Below are 20,186 nucleotides of genomic sequence, written 5' to 3'. Positions count from 1 at the left end.
CCAAATGTCAACTGATTTGATTAAGCTTCATAATGAACCAGGGTGAACTGGGTCCTATCCACCAGCTTCACTTCTCTGACAGCATTTTCAAAACAGTTTAAACTGCCTCTGTAACTACCTCAACAAAGAATAAAGTAGCAGAGACCAGGCAGACACTTTTGCATGTCTTAGAGAAATCAACTTTTAACAGAAGCAACCACTCTCATGGGTTTCCCAGGAGAAAAGCTCTAATTTTCTTCTTTCCTTTAAAACATTTCAAAACTCACAATCTCTCATTCTCTGGCCTGACTATATCAGCTTGATTTGAATGGCTCGTTAACATAATTGCAATTTGTTAACAAACATTCAAAAATATCCCATGTGGGCATAACAGGAAAAAAAAGCACCATTGTGTTTGGGTGTTGGTGACTCGCAGTGGATCTCCAAAGAGTGTTACTACTAATGCCTGCATCTGAGAATGGTATTGCCCTAATTTCTAAAATTGGCAATCTTGAAATATTGTCATTGTAACAATAGTCATAATGAAGTCTTAAAAATTTCAGACTTTTGGCAATGCATATGTGGTTCACACTGATTTCAGAGTGGATATAATCAGCTGAGAACCTAGACAAGGCAAATTGTGTTTTTGAATCTTTGTGGGCACATGATAATCTGCCAAAAAGATCTGTATTCATAAGCTGTCTTCTTCTCTCCAAGCAAGTGAGGAATTAATGTAATGCTTATAATAATTATAAAAATACTAATAAATCAAAGCAATAAATTTATCACACTTTGTTTAATTTTAAATTATTTGTATGCAGTAAAGGTGCAAGAGAAAAGATGGCACTAGTAACTCAGTATGCCAGTTACAGGTTACACATAAACATTTTGGCTGAGATTAGGTTTTTCTACATTAATGCCTATAATTAGTTTGAAATTCATTACATTTAAGCTATTTTAAATTTAAAAATAAAGGCACATTTTTCTTTCAAATCCTAAAAGCTGGTGTTAGAATAACTGTTTTTAGACTTTGTTCTAGTTATGATAAATATCATTAGGTTGTCTATCCTTGAAATTTAGATTCAATTTCAGACACGGTTTAAATCTGATTTTACAAATCAAACCCAAGTAAGGAAACAAATGGAAATGCATTTTCAGCAGCATCTTCTGACAGTATATGATAAACAGCATCATTTACAGGACACTGCATCATACTATTTACATTTAGAAAGAAGAAAAATGCTGATTAGGCTTCCATTTGGCCCAGGCTTTCCAGTTCATAATATGTTAAGCAATTCAATCTTTTGGTTTTAAAGTCACACACATCTCTAATCTTAACATGCCAGAAGCAACAGAACTAACAGAATGAGTGAAGCTGTTTACTCCTGACACATTATAACATTTCTGAACCAGCAGTGTTCTGAAAACGTGTCATTGTTATCTCTGGATTGACAACTCAGCACCCAAGGGCCACTTACTCTCCCCAAGGTTTGTTTCTAAAACCCATAAAAGGCTCCTTTAAAATAGTGTAAAATGTTATCCCTTGTTCAATTACTCCCCACTTGTTTCAAAGGGGAAAAAACCCACATCTAACCATTTTAGCAATCAAATAATCTACATGTTTGTAGAAGAGTTAAGCAAAACAAGAAAATTGCTAACTACTGTTGAGCTTTATTTACTAGATTTGGTGAGAATTGTACATGCATTAAAAACTGCTATTTTTTTTTCATTTTTGAACATACTAAACATTGCAGAACTCCTAGAGCAATACCAAGTATTTGTAATATCATGGTAAGAATACAAAGAAGAAATCTCATTACTTTGTAATGATTTCAGATGATTCAGTAAATATCTGAGTTAACACTGATCTTACCATAAATTGTGAAGAAAAATTTTCCTGTAGGAAGAACTAATAATACAAATTGTGGATTAAATATTTCAATCAATATCAGTAATAAACTCTTTTTTAAGAACTCTACAGTATTTAAAAATATTTTTATTTTATCAATATGCCTACCAATACATTATTTTATCTATTTCTTTAAGCAATTTTCAGCATACAGTCCTGGAGTCCACTTTTAGTTAATGAATGTAGTTTTTAAAAAGTGGAATATTTGTATTATAAAATAATTTACAATTTAGACTGGCCTTCTCTTTCATTAGTCTAAAGTACTTAGATTTTTTTTTTCCATTTTAGAAACTCTTGGTTTGAAGCTAATATTCTTTCTTGATTGTGCCACATTTACTTTAATTACACCTATATAGACAAAGGAGAATACTTGTGTCTTAAATTATTCCTTATTAAAATTCAGAAAAAAAATAATGTGGAGAATCAAGTCTCAGAAAATAATGGTTGTAAAATAGGGTATTGAAAAAATTAAAATCATCTGACTATGAATAAATTATTTTATATCAGCAAAATTTTAAATTATCTGAGGAATTCTATTTTTCTTATAGCATGTGAGATTTTTCATGCTGTATTGTGGTAACTGTGCATGTGGATATCTCTGTGTACATATATACATAGTAGAGAGAAATAGCTAAACTATATTGCCTTTAAATTTCTTACTGGGACAAAATTCAGACATTAACTTTTTGTCTTTATCTGAGCCAAGTCATGGCTCAATTCTAATCCTAGACCATTTCTGGACATCCTGATACTGTCTTTTCTAAACTATAGTTACCATACTTTGAATGTGCACTTATTATACATTGTGTTGTGTTTGTGTCTGTGTGTGTGTGTGTGTGTGTATGAGAGAGAGAGAGAGAGAGAGAAAAATCTACCTGTCTGTCTAATGTTTAATGTCTTCTTACCCAGCAATCATCTTTCAAGTATAAACTCAAATGTCACTTCTTATTCTTATTCAAAGCCTTCTTATCCCACTCCCAAACTAGGTCAAGACTGCTAATTGTATATGCTTACATTGCTCTGTATTTTTTGTTTAAAGACTTTTTTAAAACCACGTGAATAAGTCTGTGTATATTGACATGTACTCGGTTTCCGGCTCTTGACTCTTGACTCTATTTTCATGAGAGAGTTACCCTTTCTGCCATTCTTTGCCTGTATCAACAGGACCCATCACAATGAATGGTCATAAAGTGGGAAATGGCTTCACAACAAATGAATACAAGGATGAATGAATGCATGGATGAAAACATTGCAATATCCTTGATAATCTTTTTCTGAGTATATATATCTTGAAATTACTACTAGAAAAGAGTTCCAGGAACTGTACAAGAGGGTGACAATATGTTCACTAAAGTGAATAATGTGTCTACCCAAATAGACCCTGTGATTTAGTGGGGAGATAGATGATAACCAAAGAATTACATAAATGAATATAAAATGACACTCTGATAACTGTATGATAATAAAACAGAGATTCATGTTACTATAGTAGATAGTACTATAAAAATGTATATTAGTTTGATTTCTCCAAGTCAGGAGGAGATCAGTTCAGGCTTTTCTGAGATTCAAAAAGTGTGGAAAGTTTAATTAGTTGAACATCAGTGGGGGTGCTGGGAAGAGAAATCATTTGAGTGAGTTGGAATTGCATGCTCAAGAAAGATGGTATTGGTGTAAAGAACACACAGTTATCAAGGAACAGTACCTGGAGCAGAGCAAAAACACAACAATGGAAGTTTAGAGGTGGAGAATAGGTAGAGGCAGCAAGATACAGCAATTGGACTTGAAGCTAATAGAAAAGGCATGGATCTACTTAGAGCAATGGATTTTCAAAATTATACTTGTCTTTTGAAAAGATGACTAGCTTGGAAGAATACCAGAGAAGGGGCAAGTAGAGATTTAACTCAGAGAAATAAGGAGGTTATGACATTATTCTAGGTAAGAGTTAATGAATTCATTTTAAAATATGCCTGCCAAAAAAGTTTTCAAACTTATTTGACTTACCCTTTTTATTTGTCTTGTTTTTAATTCATTAAATTTTTTAACTAGTGTGTCAAGGAACAGGTTTTGGGTAAGGTTGATTTAATATTTTTATGTCTTTCAGATAATAAAACTGAGGCTTAGGAATGTTTATAAATTGTCAGATGTGCAGCAAATCTGTGAAAGGGCAAGATCTATCTCAGGGAGAAGTATACATAACATATAATGAGGCACTATCAAGTGCTGGGAAACATTTTGAAAGATTCTTTGTGTTGATCTTATTTAAACTTTCCTTTCTCTCTTTCCTCCCTCTCTCTATCTGTATCTGTCGTGGAGTTTCAGCTCTGTTTTTTCCGCTTATTGGCTTTCCCTGCAGGGAAGAGAAGTAATTATCTGGATGATCAAAACACATTATCTACTGTAGTATATTTATTACTTATCATGATCACTATGTTCTAAAAATCAGAGGAATTCATACAAATCCGTGAATGACCTCTCTTGTACTTTATTTGGGCATCAAGCTGTGTGACTAAATTAAACTATGGCCAGTTCTGTGGATGGAGCTGCTTTACCCCATCCATCTCTATTGCATTCATCATTGTTGGCTTAGTGGGTGCCCACCTGTCTTCAGGAGTCATGACCATATTCTTTCTCTATTCATGATTGCCACTGTTTCTACTTCCTGTGGCATGTGACCACCAGGAGATCAATAGTATCTCAAGCATAAGATTTTGTTTCCATATAGATAAAAAAGAAAACCTCATTCTGGCCTATAGTCTTATTCATTTAATTCAACCAGATAAGTAGAGCCATGTCTCTGCATTAAAAGTTTCCCATCTTCTACCCTCCTAAACTGGTATTTAGTTTTCCATTTGACTCCTACTGCATATATTCTTCTTGGAGACTTCCTGGGAAGTCATAGATATGATATCTATGAAAAGATTTTGTCACCCCTGATTCCATGACTATAATATCATCTAAGCCATGGGGCTAGAAAATCATAGCCCATGAACCAAATTCAACTGGCTGCCTATTTTGTAGATAAATGTTTATTAGAACACAGCCCTGCTTATTCATTTTTGTATTGTTTCTGGCTGTTTCCATGATGCAATGGCAAAGTACTTGCCACAGACACCATATGTCCTATAAAGCTTAAAATATTTATTATCTTGACATTTACAAAAAGAGGTTTATAACACCTGATCTAAACCAATCTTTACCCCTAATAATAAGCACTAATTAGTTAATATTTCATGGGACGATTTAATCGTCCCATGAAATACTGAGGATTCACAGTAACCTAACTGTCAAAAATACATTTTGCATATGACTAAAGTAATAATATTTCTTACCAATAATTTATATAATTTATATATAATATATATGAGTAGAGGGATTAGAGATATTTAAATTTCTCTCTGAAATTAGTGAAAAACAAAAAGGACCTGAGGTATGAAAAAGAGCTCTTTAAATCCCTTATATTCCCCCATTTTATACATCATCCTTTTTGTGATGTATTTCTCCCTTTGAATATTTCCTTCATATTTATTTCAACAAGAATTTTTCTATACTCTTAAAGTTGAGTCTGTGTCTCACAATACCCTAGGAATGCTTTGCCTGAGGGGCTTTGATAAATGGCATTTTCTAGAGCTGATGATGAAGGAAGGGTTCTGTAGCATGTGTGTAGGAAGATCAAGGATGATCCTTGGCTAGTTGGCTCTGCTGACAGCAATCATCTAGACTAAATTGTGACAGACTAATATAACAATGACTTCTCAAAACCAAATAAAACAAAACAAAAAAATACATGAGATGTATTTTCAAAATACTTTCATGAATCAAAGAGTTGTCATGCTGACACTTTTTCAAATTAATTTAGTGGAACTATCATACAATATGATGTGTTTATGAAACATCCCAGGATATTTCTATAAAAATACTTTTTAAATTTCTGTGAAAGCAATCTGAATTAAAATTTATGTGTAGCCCCTATTTTTATTTGATACGAATAAGAGAATACAACATTATAACCAGATGCATATGTTAAGAAAATGAGACTGCTAAGGACCCTCTTATTATGATTTTTATTCCCCAGTAGAAATTCCTCAGGCAAATCATTAATCTCTAAGGGACTCATTTATTTCTTTTCTAAAGATTGACTAAATAATATATGTAATTTAATTACTTGCAGTTGATCTAAATAGATTACATTGCTATCTTATAGTATGTCCACTCTCCTCAAAATATTCATTCAAAGAAGATAAGACTGCCCTTCATAGTATTTATTTTATAGCTGGTGAAGCAAAGGAGACTCAAACAAGGGCAAAAATGTACCTTCAGCTCACTTGATTATTAAGGATATGTGTTTACAATTAAAATGCAATATGAAATATCAGCATTCCAAGTACTCCTCTGGGAATGTAATGTCAAATTTATGGGAATTTGATGCTATTTCTTTAATTTGTTTTTTATTTTTTATCTGAGTAATAGTTGCAGATTGTTTAAAGGATCAAATGGTACTAGAAGACTTATGACAAAAATCAACAATTTCTTAATTCCCACTTAAGTTTATCACTCCCCAAAGGCAACCTTTTTCAACTTTTAAAATGAATTCTTTTGATATTATGTCTAAATAAATACTTATATTACTACTTTTTGGTCTTTGACTTCTAAGGATTTTCTATTGGCATACTTACATGGAAGATGAGGCTCTAGATCTCCTTTATATCCCTCCCCGAAACCCCACACACTCACATACACTTCCTAAACCTATATCCTCCCAATATACTTGTACTGTGATTGTCATTTAGGTTACATCGATGTTCCCTATATAAGATTCATAAATATGTAAATGACATTGACAGCTGAGTAATGGCTCACAGAAGAGGGAAATAATTCATGTTTAAATATTAATCTTTCAACAAACTTTATTTTGGTGTCACCTTTACTTGCACTTCCAAAGACACTTAGAGCTCTTTTTTTGAGTGTTCAATAGTATGCCATCAGATTTCTTATCAGCTTTCCTCCTTGTCAAATGAAAATAATGAAATGATCTCTTTTAGATTTATTATTATTATTATTATTATTATTATTATTATTATTATTATTAAAGACAGGGTCTTGTGTCACCCAGACTGAAGTTCAGTGGCACAATCATATTTCACTCTAGCCTCACACTTCTGGGCTCAAGCAATACTCCAGCCTCAGCCTCCCAAGCAGCTAGAACTACAGGTACATGACACTATGCCTGGTTAATTTTAAAATTATTTTTAGGGATGAAGTCTCACTATGCTTCCCAGGCTAGTCCTGACTTCTTGGCCTCAAGCAGTCTTCCCACCTCACCCTCCCAAAGTGTTGAGAGTACAGGTAGGAGCCACTGTGACTAGCCTTTTTCTTTGGATTCTAAAGTCATTTGCCCTGTATACATCCGGTTCTAACTTCTTAAAACATTGCATTAATATCTTTAATTAGTTTGCCTTTTTGGGTTTTAGAACTTTTTATAAAATTCTTTGGTATTTCTGAGCAAATAGAGGATTACACATGTGACTAACTCACATAATTACTAAAAACAGTGATTGAAGACCCATAGTAACTCACATTTAATATTTGCCTGTTATATTTAATGTGCATTTTTCTTTATAGACAGACAAGTAGCACTATTGGACATATCTGACTATCTAATTAAATACTGGACATTTCTTTTAATTGAGGTGTATTTTGTGGATGACAACAATTTTTTGAGCCTAAAAATTAAATGAAAATCAAGGATGCTCTTTAATGAGAAAACAATCTACAGTCAGCATACAACCTGAGGGTGCAGAGGAAAGTGGGATGGAATGCTATACAATCTGTAAGATCAATAGAGGAGTGAGTATTCAGAGGTACTGTAAGTGTATGTTTGCAAAAGACCTTATTTTTTTTCTTGATGGCCTTTGGCAGTCTATTCGTTTTGTAACTTCATGAGTTGTCCCTCTATCACTAATTGCTAGAAAGAATTCACCAATGTAATTTTGAACTGCTAGTGAATTTGCCATTATCAAAACTTGATTTTGATTATCTGCCATTTTTTTTTAACTTAAGCAATTTAAGAGGCCAAAGTCTCTTATTTTGAAAAACAATTTAACAGTAACAAAAGTATGAGATTGCTAAGGGCTCTTCCATTCAGAGGGCTAAATAATTCTCACAGAGATATGTATTGGCATAGTTTTATGACACAATTTAAATCAAAGGTGACTGCATAAATGGAGCATAGGTTTTTACTTACACAGACTTAAGTTTGATATTGCATCCACAGTTGTAAGTACATTGTAAGGCTTATTATGAGTGTCCCCTATGCTCTATCTTGTACTTGCAATCTTACAATTGTCTACAGGACTGATTAAATTCAATATGGATTAAAAACCACACTGTGGATTGGACTTCTGAGAAATTCATAGTTCAGACTGGCAAATTTGCAACACGAAATGCAACATGATATGTTGCATAAATATACACTTGAGTGGGTAGAAGAAGAGGAAAGATGAGATAAAATGCATGAAATGTTTTCCTGAAATCCCAGCACATCTCTTACCTTCCTACACCAAGGAACTGAATGAACAAGAACAGGGAAAACAGGCTGGTTATTATGACTTTTACCAATAATCTCTCCATGAACTCAGTACTGCCTCTTGTTAACATTGGAGTAAGAGCTAAACACATTACTGAATCCAGCTTCATGTCTTCATCCTTTTGCTAATCACAACATGTCAATGGTATCTTTGCTATGGAATTGTAAACTCTAACTTTTTACTTTTTTAGAAAGACTGGAGAAAAGGAATTAGGGAAGAGATTTTTATGAGCTCAGTATATTGTTTAGAATAGCATGGGGGAGAGGTAAAAAATGTGGTGAAGAATATTCTGTTATCTCTGAAAAATTAACAGATAAAAATGAAGAACCTTCTTAAAATGCCTTGTTCTGAGATAATCTGAGCAGTATTGTTTTTAACTTCCCCTCAGTTAAACATGTTTCCATTTTGCTATGTGAAGGGAGCAATTATTTGTTTTGCTGTCACTATTGGCAAAGCAGGAGATGTAAACATATTTTTCAAATCCTCCAAGAGACTGCCGAGGTCTTCCTCACTCCCAACGAATATTAGTTTAAACTTTGGTGGGCTTCCATTCATGAGCTTGAAAATAGTCCTTCTTCATCTGGAATTCGTAGTGTTGCAACCCTAGCAGGGCCCTAGAAGTAAAGAAAATCGATGTTTGCCACTAATAATATTAAAAGAGTTGAAACTCTACATGATAATGTACATATAATATGCAGACAACAAACCTATCTTTCACAACTGGGGCCTCAGTGCTGGTACAGGAACACATACATGAAACTCCGATTCTTTCTAATGGAGACCACATATGTACAAAAGGGACAATTGTATGTACCAGGATTGGAAAGGAATCTTTTCCTGTCCTATATCCTTGGATATTTCCTGCATGGCTTTTTAACAGGTAAGTGTACCTACTTGGACACCTACTTTAACTTTCACTTTGTTAACACCCTTCTACACTTGTTACTTAGAAAGAAGCAAATTAAAAACTTTCGTCTACCGGAAAATGCTACCTAGAAACAAAGAAGTACAAAATATAATCACCCTTAAATAAACTCTTAAATAAATGGCTAATTCCGAAGCTCTGCCTATTCTTGACTATACAATTGACATAACTTTTATTTAAATATTTCTGAAATTGAGCGGTATTATACAGCAATAGTGCACTTAATGTAACTTTTAAAAATGTTTTGCCAACCTGCTATAATTAAAGAGTTGGAATGTCTTATAATCATTGGCATGTTACAATGAAGAAAAAAATTGTATAAAGGAATAATCCCCTTGACAATGAATTGTTAAGTGACTGGCATTCTTCCTGAACTCACAAGCTTAGGATCAATTAATGTTGGTAATTAATCAATTAACATTGCTAAGCCTGTGACGAATGCCACAAATATTACAAATATTTATTTTGTTGATTTTTTTCTTCTATTTTTTAAGTTGAATTATTAACTATAGCATTCAATAACCAAATATATAAGGTTGAGTATTCCTTATTCAAAATGCTTGAGACCAGAAGTGTTTCAAATTTCAATTTTTTCAGATTTTGGAATATTTTCATTATATTTACAGGCTGAGCAGCCCAAATCTGAAATCCCAAATATCCAAAATGTTCCAATGAGCATTTCCTTTGAGCATCAAGTCAATACTCAAAAAGTTTCAAATTTTGGAGCACTTTAGATTTTGGCTTTTCAGATTTGGAATGTTTAATCTGTATAGAAAAAAGTCTTTCTAACTGGTGAGCTTCAGCAACTAATGTGCATGCCTTGAATGAATTACCTGTGTGTCAAAATGTGCACCTAAATTGTCTAAATCTGCTTTCATTTATGATATTAGTCCATATAAATAAAATTATAATCTCCTGTAATACAAAAAGCTATGAAATCGTATATGTAAGTGGGAGAAAATGTTAAAATGTAATTATATCTGTTTTATAAAGGACCTAGTATTGCTGACTACATGTAATGGAACCCAAAATCAATTGTTGCATCACCCACAAATAATCAGGTGGCTAAAACAAATAGAAAAAGTATTCCATGTCTCAAGAGATGTTAAAAACATGTGACTGGCAACAAACCAAAAATATATTAATACACAGATACTTGAAGACAGAAATTAGACTGTTTTACAGTAAATTACAAATCAATTACATTGTTTAACCAGGACAAAATAGCATTCACAAATGGAAATGAAAGGCCATCAAGAAGCAAAGCAGGAATTTGTTTGAAACCATAGATGGAAGATCACAGTGGATTGGTGATGCAGTTGAGGAACTGTGTCAGAGCCTTGAAATAAATTTTCCTTGGAGGCATTGGAAATATATTGGACTTGCAATAGAAATGTTAGATCAGGAACTTCATAGGATTGTACTTAGGCTCTAGGAAGATTACTTTGGTAATTAAGCCACTGGAGGAAGGGGGCTGGAAACAAAAGATCTAGTTAAAATATGATTTCAGCAGCCTTACAAGAAGTGATGCCAACAGGAAAAGGAAGATGGCAATGAATGCTAGGCGGTTATGAAAATTACTTACTGCGTGTGGAGAGCAAGAAAAAGTAGAAATAATATAAAGGTTTTATGCTTGAGTGACCCAGAAGATGGCAAAGAGAATATGAGAGGCAGCAAAGAAAATGGAAAGGCAGGTATGAGGTGTCAATGGAATGTAGAGCTGGAAATTATATGCAGGATTTGAGAATCAATAGAAAGTCTATAATCAGAAAGATTTGGGTTTAAACATATTTTTACATGTCGTTAGCTCTACTCTGTATTGTGTATGTAAGTGGGAGATCCTCTCTGTATTTCATTATTAGTTGAGATGATTTTCCTTTTTGTTAATCTACATTATCTTTGATATTATTATCAGTCATTGCTACTATAATAGCTGTGACTAATATGACATTCATAGAGTAGTTGCAGATATTAACTGACAATATATGTCAAAGCATAATAAAATTATCTACTAGTACTTATATTTCAGATATACCTAAGTACTTATAGAGATAGAATGAACATTATCATACTCATTTTAGTTTAAGAAAAAAGGAATATTTTTCATTGAAATCTTTCGTGTACTCATCTGCCATGCCTTAATCTCTATCCTAAATATGGCATTACCCTTACTATTATACCAAAACAATATATAATATTATTTTGCATACAGTTCAACTTTATATACAGCATATCATCAGCAGTTTGTCCTTTTTGCGTGACACTTAAGTTTGATAATGCAGCTCTAATTCATTCGTTTTCACTGCTGCCTATTCTTCTGTTGTATGAATATGGCAAAAAAATTCCACTGTCCTATTAATAAATATTCAAGTGATTCGCCATTATTTATGCTATTACGAACAAAGCTGCAGCGAACAATCTTGCAGATGTCTTCAGGTGCAAATGAGTGAGAGTTTCCCTAGGGTGATGTATTTCAGGATGGAGTTACTGGTTCAGAGGGAATGTAAATCTTCAACTTTAACTAGATATTGCTAAATTGCTTTCCAAATGTTCTGTTATTCACTGGCCATGCATTAAGAATTGATTTTGTGCCAATGTCTTGCTAACATAAAGTCATCAGACTTCTCAAAAAAAAATCTGTGTGCAGCATGGTATCTAATTCTGATCTTAATTTGCATTTGCATAATTAATAGCAAGCTTGAGCATGCTTTTTATCTGCTTATTACTTTCATTTCATTTTCTTTAAATTGCATTTTAAAATATTTGTTCATTTTCGTTTGGGATTGTTTATAATTTTCAATCAGTTATTAGAAGACCATCATTGTATATCCTCGTTACTAATCTGATGTCAGTAATGTGCATTATAAATCTGTCATCTCAATATGAAGATTTTGTTTTTAACTTGGTGATGGTGTTTTATGATGAACAAAAGTTTTAAATTTTGATGTTATTGCATTTATCAATACTTTACTTAGATAATACTCCCAGATCATAAATAATTTCTTCTATGTTTACTTCTATATAAAATGTATTGTTGTTAAGTAGTAAATAAGTCACATAATTTGAACATCAAAAACATTTTAAAAGGGATTTTGCTGTGTATTACCATCTGTCATCCATTTCTCCATATATTCTTTTTCTCTCTGTGCTCCAGGGCATACCCTTATGGTCTACATTACCAGGATTCCTTGTTATCTGACTTCTGATTGAGTTTGTCCAGTGAAAGGCACCAGACAATTGGAGGGCTGAAGGGAAGAGAGATGTGAATGTTGTTTCCCTTTTTCTCTCTACTTTGGCTTTGGGATTCAGTTGCTGCCCCACTACAATCACAGATCTGATCAGGTCATCCTTTCTTCCAGCAGCTCTCACTGAGTCCCTACAAAATTATGTCCTCCGTTTTTCCATCAATGGCAGGGATGATAATGGCTTTCCACGCTTACTAATCTCCAGATTCTCAACATTCCTTGTTAATTTATTCAACTTTACTGATACTTGGCCAAAATCTTAGTTAAAAGTAGATCTTCAGTTAAACCATGATTGACATCTTTCATTACATTACCTTGAACCATACAAAAATATATTACGAAAACTCTCTTCTGAACTTCAGTCATCCACTTCCCAGTGCCCACTATTAATAATAACGTTTTGTTAATACTATATACCAGAGACCTTTTTATACCTATAAGGCAATTAAAATATGTGTCCTCACCCTTTCGTTTATCACAAATGGTAGCATACAATAGACACTACTTTTCCACTTGTTTTTGCACTTAATAATATATGAAAATAGGCTGGGCGCGGTGGCTCATGCTTGTAATCCCAGCACTTTGGGAGGCCGAGGAGGGCGGATCACGAGGTCAGGAGATCGAGACCACGGTGAAACTCCGTCTCTACTAAAAATACAAAAAATTAGCTGGGCGTGGTGGTGGGCGCCTGTAGTCCCAGCTACTCGGAGAGGCTGAGGCAGGAGAATGGCGTGAACCCGGGAGGCAGAGCTTGCAGTGAGCCGAGATTGCGCCACTGCACTCCAGCCTGGGCGACAGAGCGAGACTCCGTCCCAAAAAAATAATAATAATAATAATAATAATATATGACAATAGTGTCCAATCAGTACATAAGAAGCTTCCTGATGCGTAGCACAAGGTTCAGATGCATAGAAATCTATTTTGTGGATATGCTTTAATTTATCTGTTTTGCCCTCTAATTACTGATATTTATTTGTTTATAATATCATTCAATTACTAGCAATCATTCAATAAATAATTTAATATAAATCAACTATTTTTGCAGATTTGCTTAGTCAGAAATTACATGAATCTGCTTTAATAATTCTGCATATTAGATACGTTTTCAAAGCATCTTAATTTGTCTCTTCAACTATTTTATTTAGTTAGATCTTTAGAACATGCTTAGCTTATATTCTCTTTCCCAATTTTTAAATTTGAAGTTTTTGGATAAAGATCTTATTTTGCTGCTTATTATTTCTGCTAATTCTTTTTTTTTTTTTTTTGAGACGGAGTCTCATTCTGTCACCCAGGCTAGAGTGCAATGGCAACTCGCTGCAAGCTCTGCCTCCCGTGTTCAAGCTATTCTCCTGCCTCAGCCTCCTGAGTAGCTGGAATTACAGGTGCATGCCACCACACCCAGCTAATTTTTGTATTTTTAGTAGAGACGGGGTTTCACCATGTTGGTCAGGCTGGTCTCAAACTCCTGACCTCATGATCTGCCTGCCTTGGCCTCCCAAAATGCTGAGATTACAGGCGTGAGCCACTGTGCCTGGCCTCTTTGTGTTAATTCTTAATTGTGGTGGCTTGTCTATTTCTCCTTTTGGAAATTTTCTATAGTGAGTTGAACTGTGGTACGTTTTACATGTGAGAATCTTATGGGTTCTGAATAGAGGTTGAACTCCTTCAGATAATATTTGCATTTGTGTCTTCTAGGCAGCACTAGACAATAACAACTTTTAAGTAAATGTTTTAACATTCTTGGAATATATCAGTAATATAAATACTAAATTTCAATTGTCAGTGGAGAAAGAAAGACCTGCACATGTGAAATCTCAGGAAAGATTTTATTTTCCCAAGATTCAAGGTTAGTAAGATCTGTAAACAGCCTCAAGACACCTGTGGTTTCCGGATCCTCATAACAAAATTGTATTCTATTTCATCACTCTCACCACCTGTAGAATTATCTCATTTTCTTGAGAACACAAAATTTGTGGTTATATTTTCCTTAGCATTTTTTAGGGTGTCTACAGTGGGAGAAATTTTTTACTAGATTATCTAGTCAACTGTCTTGCTGGCAATAATGCGATGTTTTGCATGAATAAATATAGGAAAATGGTTTAGAGAAAAACCAGTATTCAACATATATTTATTTTAGGACAAAAACAATTAGGTCATGTTTTTAGGCAGGATGTAAGATGTCAGACCGAAGAAAAAACAAAAAAATGTGAGCAAGTAATATCAATTAAAGGGTCAGCTAGACAGAAAGAGCAGAGCAAGCACATATAAAGGAGCCAAGAAGCACAGGATATCCTAGAGTAAAATGAAAAGTATCTATATTTTCTTGGATTACAAAAGCAGAAGTAATATTTAAGATTAGATAAAGATAGTATGTCCAGATCTCAGGGAGTTTGGACACGATGCTCAAGACGTCAGAATTCAGTCTGAGTCTGTACAAGGATTGGAAGCTAAACATTGGCATTACTAAGAGCAGGGCCTTCGTAATCTTGTGTGGAGCCTCATTACTCTACTCTTTATTCCTTTTATTCTAAGCTGTGGCCATCCCATACATTTATTTCTTTCTCTAGGACCAGGCTGACTTGAGACAAGGAGTTATTGTGTGACAATATACAATCTTAGGTTGGTCTTGCTATCCACGTGAGCCTGACTACTTGTATTGTTTATGTGTTCTCTTGGCATTAAGAGTGATTTGGAAATGAGTTTATATAGAGAATTCCTCAACAAACATTCAGTAACTTATACAATTAATTTTTACCCTTTTTTGCCTTGTGTCAGGTAAGTGTGCTTCTAAGAGTAGGAAAAAGACTCTAAGGTAACTCATTGAATAAAGGTACAGAAAGATCAGCGGATTTGTTAGACAAATGAGAAGGGAAGAAGTAAGTTAAAGAGACAGAGACACAAACATTTCGTGGACTGATTCAGTTTGGGACAGGGTAAGCAGTGACCAACTGCTGAGAGTCCCTCATTAAACCATTTAGTCAGAGTAGTTTGGATTGTTGTAGTGGGGGTTATCAGAAGCCGATAAGGGGAGGCGGTTGAAAAGTGTTAAACAAGATAAAATTAATAAGGTTAGTTTTCATATTAGATGTATTACTCTGAGTTAGTTTTTATTTTTATAATAATTACTGAGAAAGAAATTGCATACCATAAAATTCACCCTTTAAATGTATAATCTAGTGGTTTTTAGGAGATTCACAGATTTGTTTACCCATCTTCACTATCTAATTTCAAAATATTTTTATCATCCTAAAAGAAACTTCATTCCTTGGAGCACTCACTGTTTATTCCTTCCTCTCTCCCACCCTGATAAACTGCTAATCTATTTGTCTTTATGTGTTTGCCTTTTCGGGATATGTCATATCACATATTATGATATGTGGGATCATGTAATATGTGGTTTGTCATGACAGGATTATTTAATTTAGAATAATGTTTTCAGAGCTCACCCATGTTGTAGCATGTATCAGTACTTCATTCGATTTTATAATTGAATACTACTCCATTGTATGACTATACACATTTGTTTATCCATTCATCAGCTGATGGACATTTGTGTTGTTTCCATTTTTTGGCTATTTTGAATAATGCCATTATGAACACTCTTGGACAAGATTTTGTACAGATACATGTTTTCATTTCACTTGGGTACATAACTATGAGTGTATTTGCTGGGTTATATGGTAACTCTAGGTTTAACATTTTGAGGAACTTCCAAACTTTTTTCAAAGTGACTATACCATTTTCTATTCCTATCAACAGTGTATGAGGGATACTATTTCCTCTGCAGGCATGATATTCTTTGTTATGGTCTATCTTTTCTGAAATTTTACCCATTCTAATGGGTGGGAAGTGGCTTCTCATCGTGGTTTTGACATGAATTTCCCATGCGATAAGTGGAGTTGAACACCTTTTATGGATTTGTTGGATACTTCTATATTCTCTATGGAAAAATGTCAAGTCCTTTTGTATGTTTTAATTGGGTTAATTTTTGCTTTTATTGTTGAAACATAAGATTTATTTATGTATTCTGAATATAACTGTCATGTGTTTTCATTTTCTTGATTGTGTCCTTTGACGAACACAACTTTTTAATTTTTATAAAGCCCAATGTATTCATATTTTTTATCACTTATTCTTTTGTTATCACCTACAAAAAACTATATCAAAGGTCACAAAGATTTTACCCTATGTTTTCTTCTAAGAGTTTTATAGTTTTAAGTCTTGAATATAGACCATTTATTCATTTGAATTTAGTTTTGTATACAGAATGAGGTAAACAGGTATAACTTCATTATTTGGCATGTGAATATCCAATTGTTCCAGTATCATTTGTTGAAAAGCCCATGATTTCCCCCATTAAGTTGTCATAGAACCCTTGTTAAAAATCAATTGGCCATAATGCATGGGTTTTTTGGGGGGATCTCAATTAGATTTTATTGTTCTATATGTCTATCCTTATGTTTGTACCACACTGTTTTGATCACCGCAGCTTTGTAGTAAGTTTTGAAATCAGAAAATGTGAGTCCTCCAACTTTGATCTTTTTCAAGATGGATTTGGCTATAGTATTAGCATGCCAATTTCTGTAATAGCAAATAATTGGGGTTTTATAAGGACTGCAATAAATTCGTAAATCAATCTAGGGTATATTGCCATCTGAATGATAATAAATCCCCCAATTTATGACCTTATGATATATTCCCATTTAATTAGGTCTTCATTAACTTCTTTCAATAATATTTTATAGTTTTGATTGTACAGGTATTACACTTCTGTTGTTAAATATATTCCTTGTTATTGTTTGGGAGTTATTATAAATGGAATTGTTTTATTAATATTATTTCTAGACTGCTCATTTCCAGTGTATAGAAATACAATGAATTTTCTATATTGATCTTATATCTTGGCGCCTTGACAAGCTAATTTATTAGTTCTAAAAAATTTTTGTTTGTTTTTGTGGATTACCCTGGATTTTCAATATATAGTCATCCCTCTGTATTCAGAGCTTCCGCTTTCATGGATTCAACTAACAACTACCAAAAATTGAATTATTGCTGAGAAAAAGATACAATAAAAATACCAATTAAAATATAGAATAACTATTTACATAATATTTGCATACTACTCAGTATTATAAGTAATCTAGAGATGATTTAAAGTGTGAGGGAGAATGTAGATCATATGCAATTACTATGTTATTTTATATAATGCACTTGAGCATGTGCCAATTTTGGTATCCACAGTGTTCTTAGAACCAATTCTCCAGGGATACAGAGGGACAACCATACAAATCATGCCATTCATGACACAAAAATAGTAATAGTTTTACTTTTTCTTCACAATTTTCATTCTGTTTATTTCTTCTTGACTGTCCTCACTAGAACCCCAATACAATGTTAAATGTAAGTGTCAAGGGTAGGGATCTTTTTCTCATTCCTGGTCTTAGGGGGAAAGTATTTGTTGTTTCATATTAAACATGATGTTAACTTATAAATGCCTTTATAAGACTGAGGAAACTGTATTCTATTTCTAGTATTATCAGGTGTTTTTAATCATGAATGAGTATTGGATTTTGTCAAATGCCTTTCGTGCATCAGTTGAGATGACCATTGTTTTTCCCTTTATTGCATTAATATGAAGTATATTGACTGACTTTCATATGTTAAACCAGTGCATCATTCCTGGGTTATACCCCATTTGGTCATGGTGTCTAATCTTTTTATAAGTTGTTGGATTCAGTTTGCTTATATTTTGTTGAGGACTTCTATAGGTACATTCATAAGGGATATTAGTTTGTAATTTTATTTTCTTATGATGCTTCTGTCTGATTTTATCTTCAGGGTAATACTGATACCATATTGTGAATTGTTTGAGATTTGAAGAATGGATTAAAGAGAAAATGATAGTGCCCGTAGACCAATGAAGGGACTGTTGCAATAACTCAGGTAGATATGCTTTAAAGTAATAATAATGAGAACAGAAATGTGTAAAGAAAAAGCCAATATTTAATATAAAGATTTTTTTAAAAAACTGAATTTCTTCCTGCTATTCAAGGGAGAGCTGTGCATGTAGGGATATAGTACCTCTGAACCAAACAAATTGTTGATTTTATACAGAAGCAAAGCGAAACAAAGGAAATAATATTAAATGCTCAGAAATTGGCAGACTTCCAAAAGTGAGGGTGTGTAGAGCATGGCTATTGGTAATTGGCTGCTACTAATTGACTGGCCTTCAGAAGCATAGTTACTAATATGAAGTTGTAATTGATCAGTTGGCATGGATTCAAATTTATTGGCATGAGTTTAAAAGTTATTCTGGTGATTACCTAATATTATGGACAAAAAAGAATAGGAATGTTTTATTCTTGGAGATAAATGAGCAAATAAAAAGTGAATTCAGGGCGTATGCTGATTTAATGGGGTGATAAAGAAGAGGAATATGTTAAGCATGTGATTCAGGTTTCTGGCTTGTATGACTTAATGTGAATCTGTCATGTTAAGAATCTCTCTCTTTTGTTCTTCCTTTTTTGATTTGCCATCTACAGTGCAACTGCCACCAAAATGTAAAATTTTCATAAAAATCCTTACAGGGAAGACCTGTAAGGTTGAACCCTCCAATACAATAGAAAATGTAAAGGCCAAGATCTAGCATGAGGAAGGAATTCCTCCTGATCGGCCAAGACTGATCTTTACTGGTAAGCAACTGGAAGATGGGGGCACTTTGACTAGGACATTAGAAATAAGTCCGCTCTTCATCTTGTGCTGAGACTTCCTGGTGGTGCGAAGAAAAGGAAGAAGACTTGTACCACTTCCAAGTAGAATAAGCATAAGAGAAAGGTTAGGCTGGCTGTCCTAAAATAGTATAAGGTAGATAAGAATGGCAAAATTAATCACTTTCAATGCCCTTCAGATGAATGCAGTACTGAAGTTTTCATGGCCAGTCACTTTAATAGACATTATTGTGGCAAATGTGGCCTGACTCACTGCTTCAGCAAACCAGAAGACAAGTAATTGTGTATGAGTTAATAAAAAGTGTGAACTTAAAAAAACACAAAATCTATCTCCTTGTTGATTGATGTACTCCTAGTTCCTTGGAAAATAGCTGAACTGTACTAGGCACTTTATAAATATTTTTAATTAAAATATTTCCATGAACATAGGAAACATTAATGAAAGTATAAAATGCCAGACATGTTTAATTTCAAATCTCTGCAAGATATCAAAAGAAGGTGCATTATAGTAAACTGGAATAGTTAGTACAGATATTTATTTTGAGAAGATTTTGTGGGCACCAGTATATAGATGATTTTTGAAAATATAAGTCACATAAAAGTTCCCATGGACCTTAGGAGAAGAAAAGACAGCTAGGACAGACATCTGACAAACCCAAACATTTGAAGAACCAGGAAGCAATAGAATCTGATAAGAACAGATAAGAAAATATCTAAAATAAGCAGAAAGAAAATAATGAGAGAATTGTGAAAGCTAAGTGAAATTGTTTTGTTTATTTGTTCCCTCTCTTTTTTCCCCCCTCCTGAAGAAAGAAG

The 20,186-nt window shown here is 33.5% G+C and overlaps 1 pseudogene; it reads left to right on the top strand.

Annotated features, from left to right (window-relative positions):
• Nucleotides 1-10,967: 10,967 nt before the first annotated feature.
• Nucleotides 10,968-19,650, top strand: LOC116484709 (ubiquitin-ribosomal protein eS31 fusion protein-like; annotated as a pseudogene).
• Nucleotides 19,651-20,186: the final 536 nt, after the last annotated feature.

The sequence above is a fragment of the Hylobates moloch genome, unplaced genomic scaffold, assembly GCF_009828535.3.
Source record: "Hylobates moloch isolate HMO894 unplaced genomic scaffold, HMol_V3 SCAFFOLD_16, whole genome shotgun sequence".
In the NCBI taxonomy this organism is placed as follows: Eukaryota; Metazoa; Chordata; class Mammalia; order Primates; family Hylobatidae; genus Hylobates; species Hylobates moloch.
The sequence above is the reverse complement of the archived record's forward strand: the minus strand, read 5'-3'. Positions and strand labels throughout refer to the sequence as shown.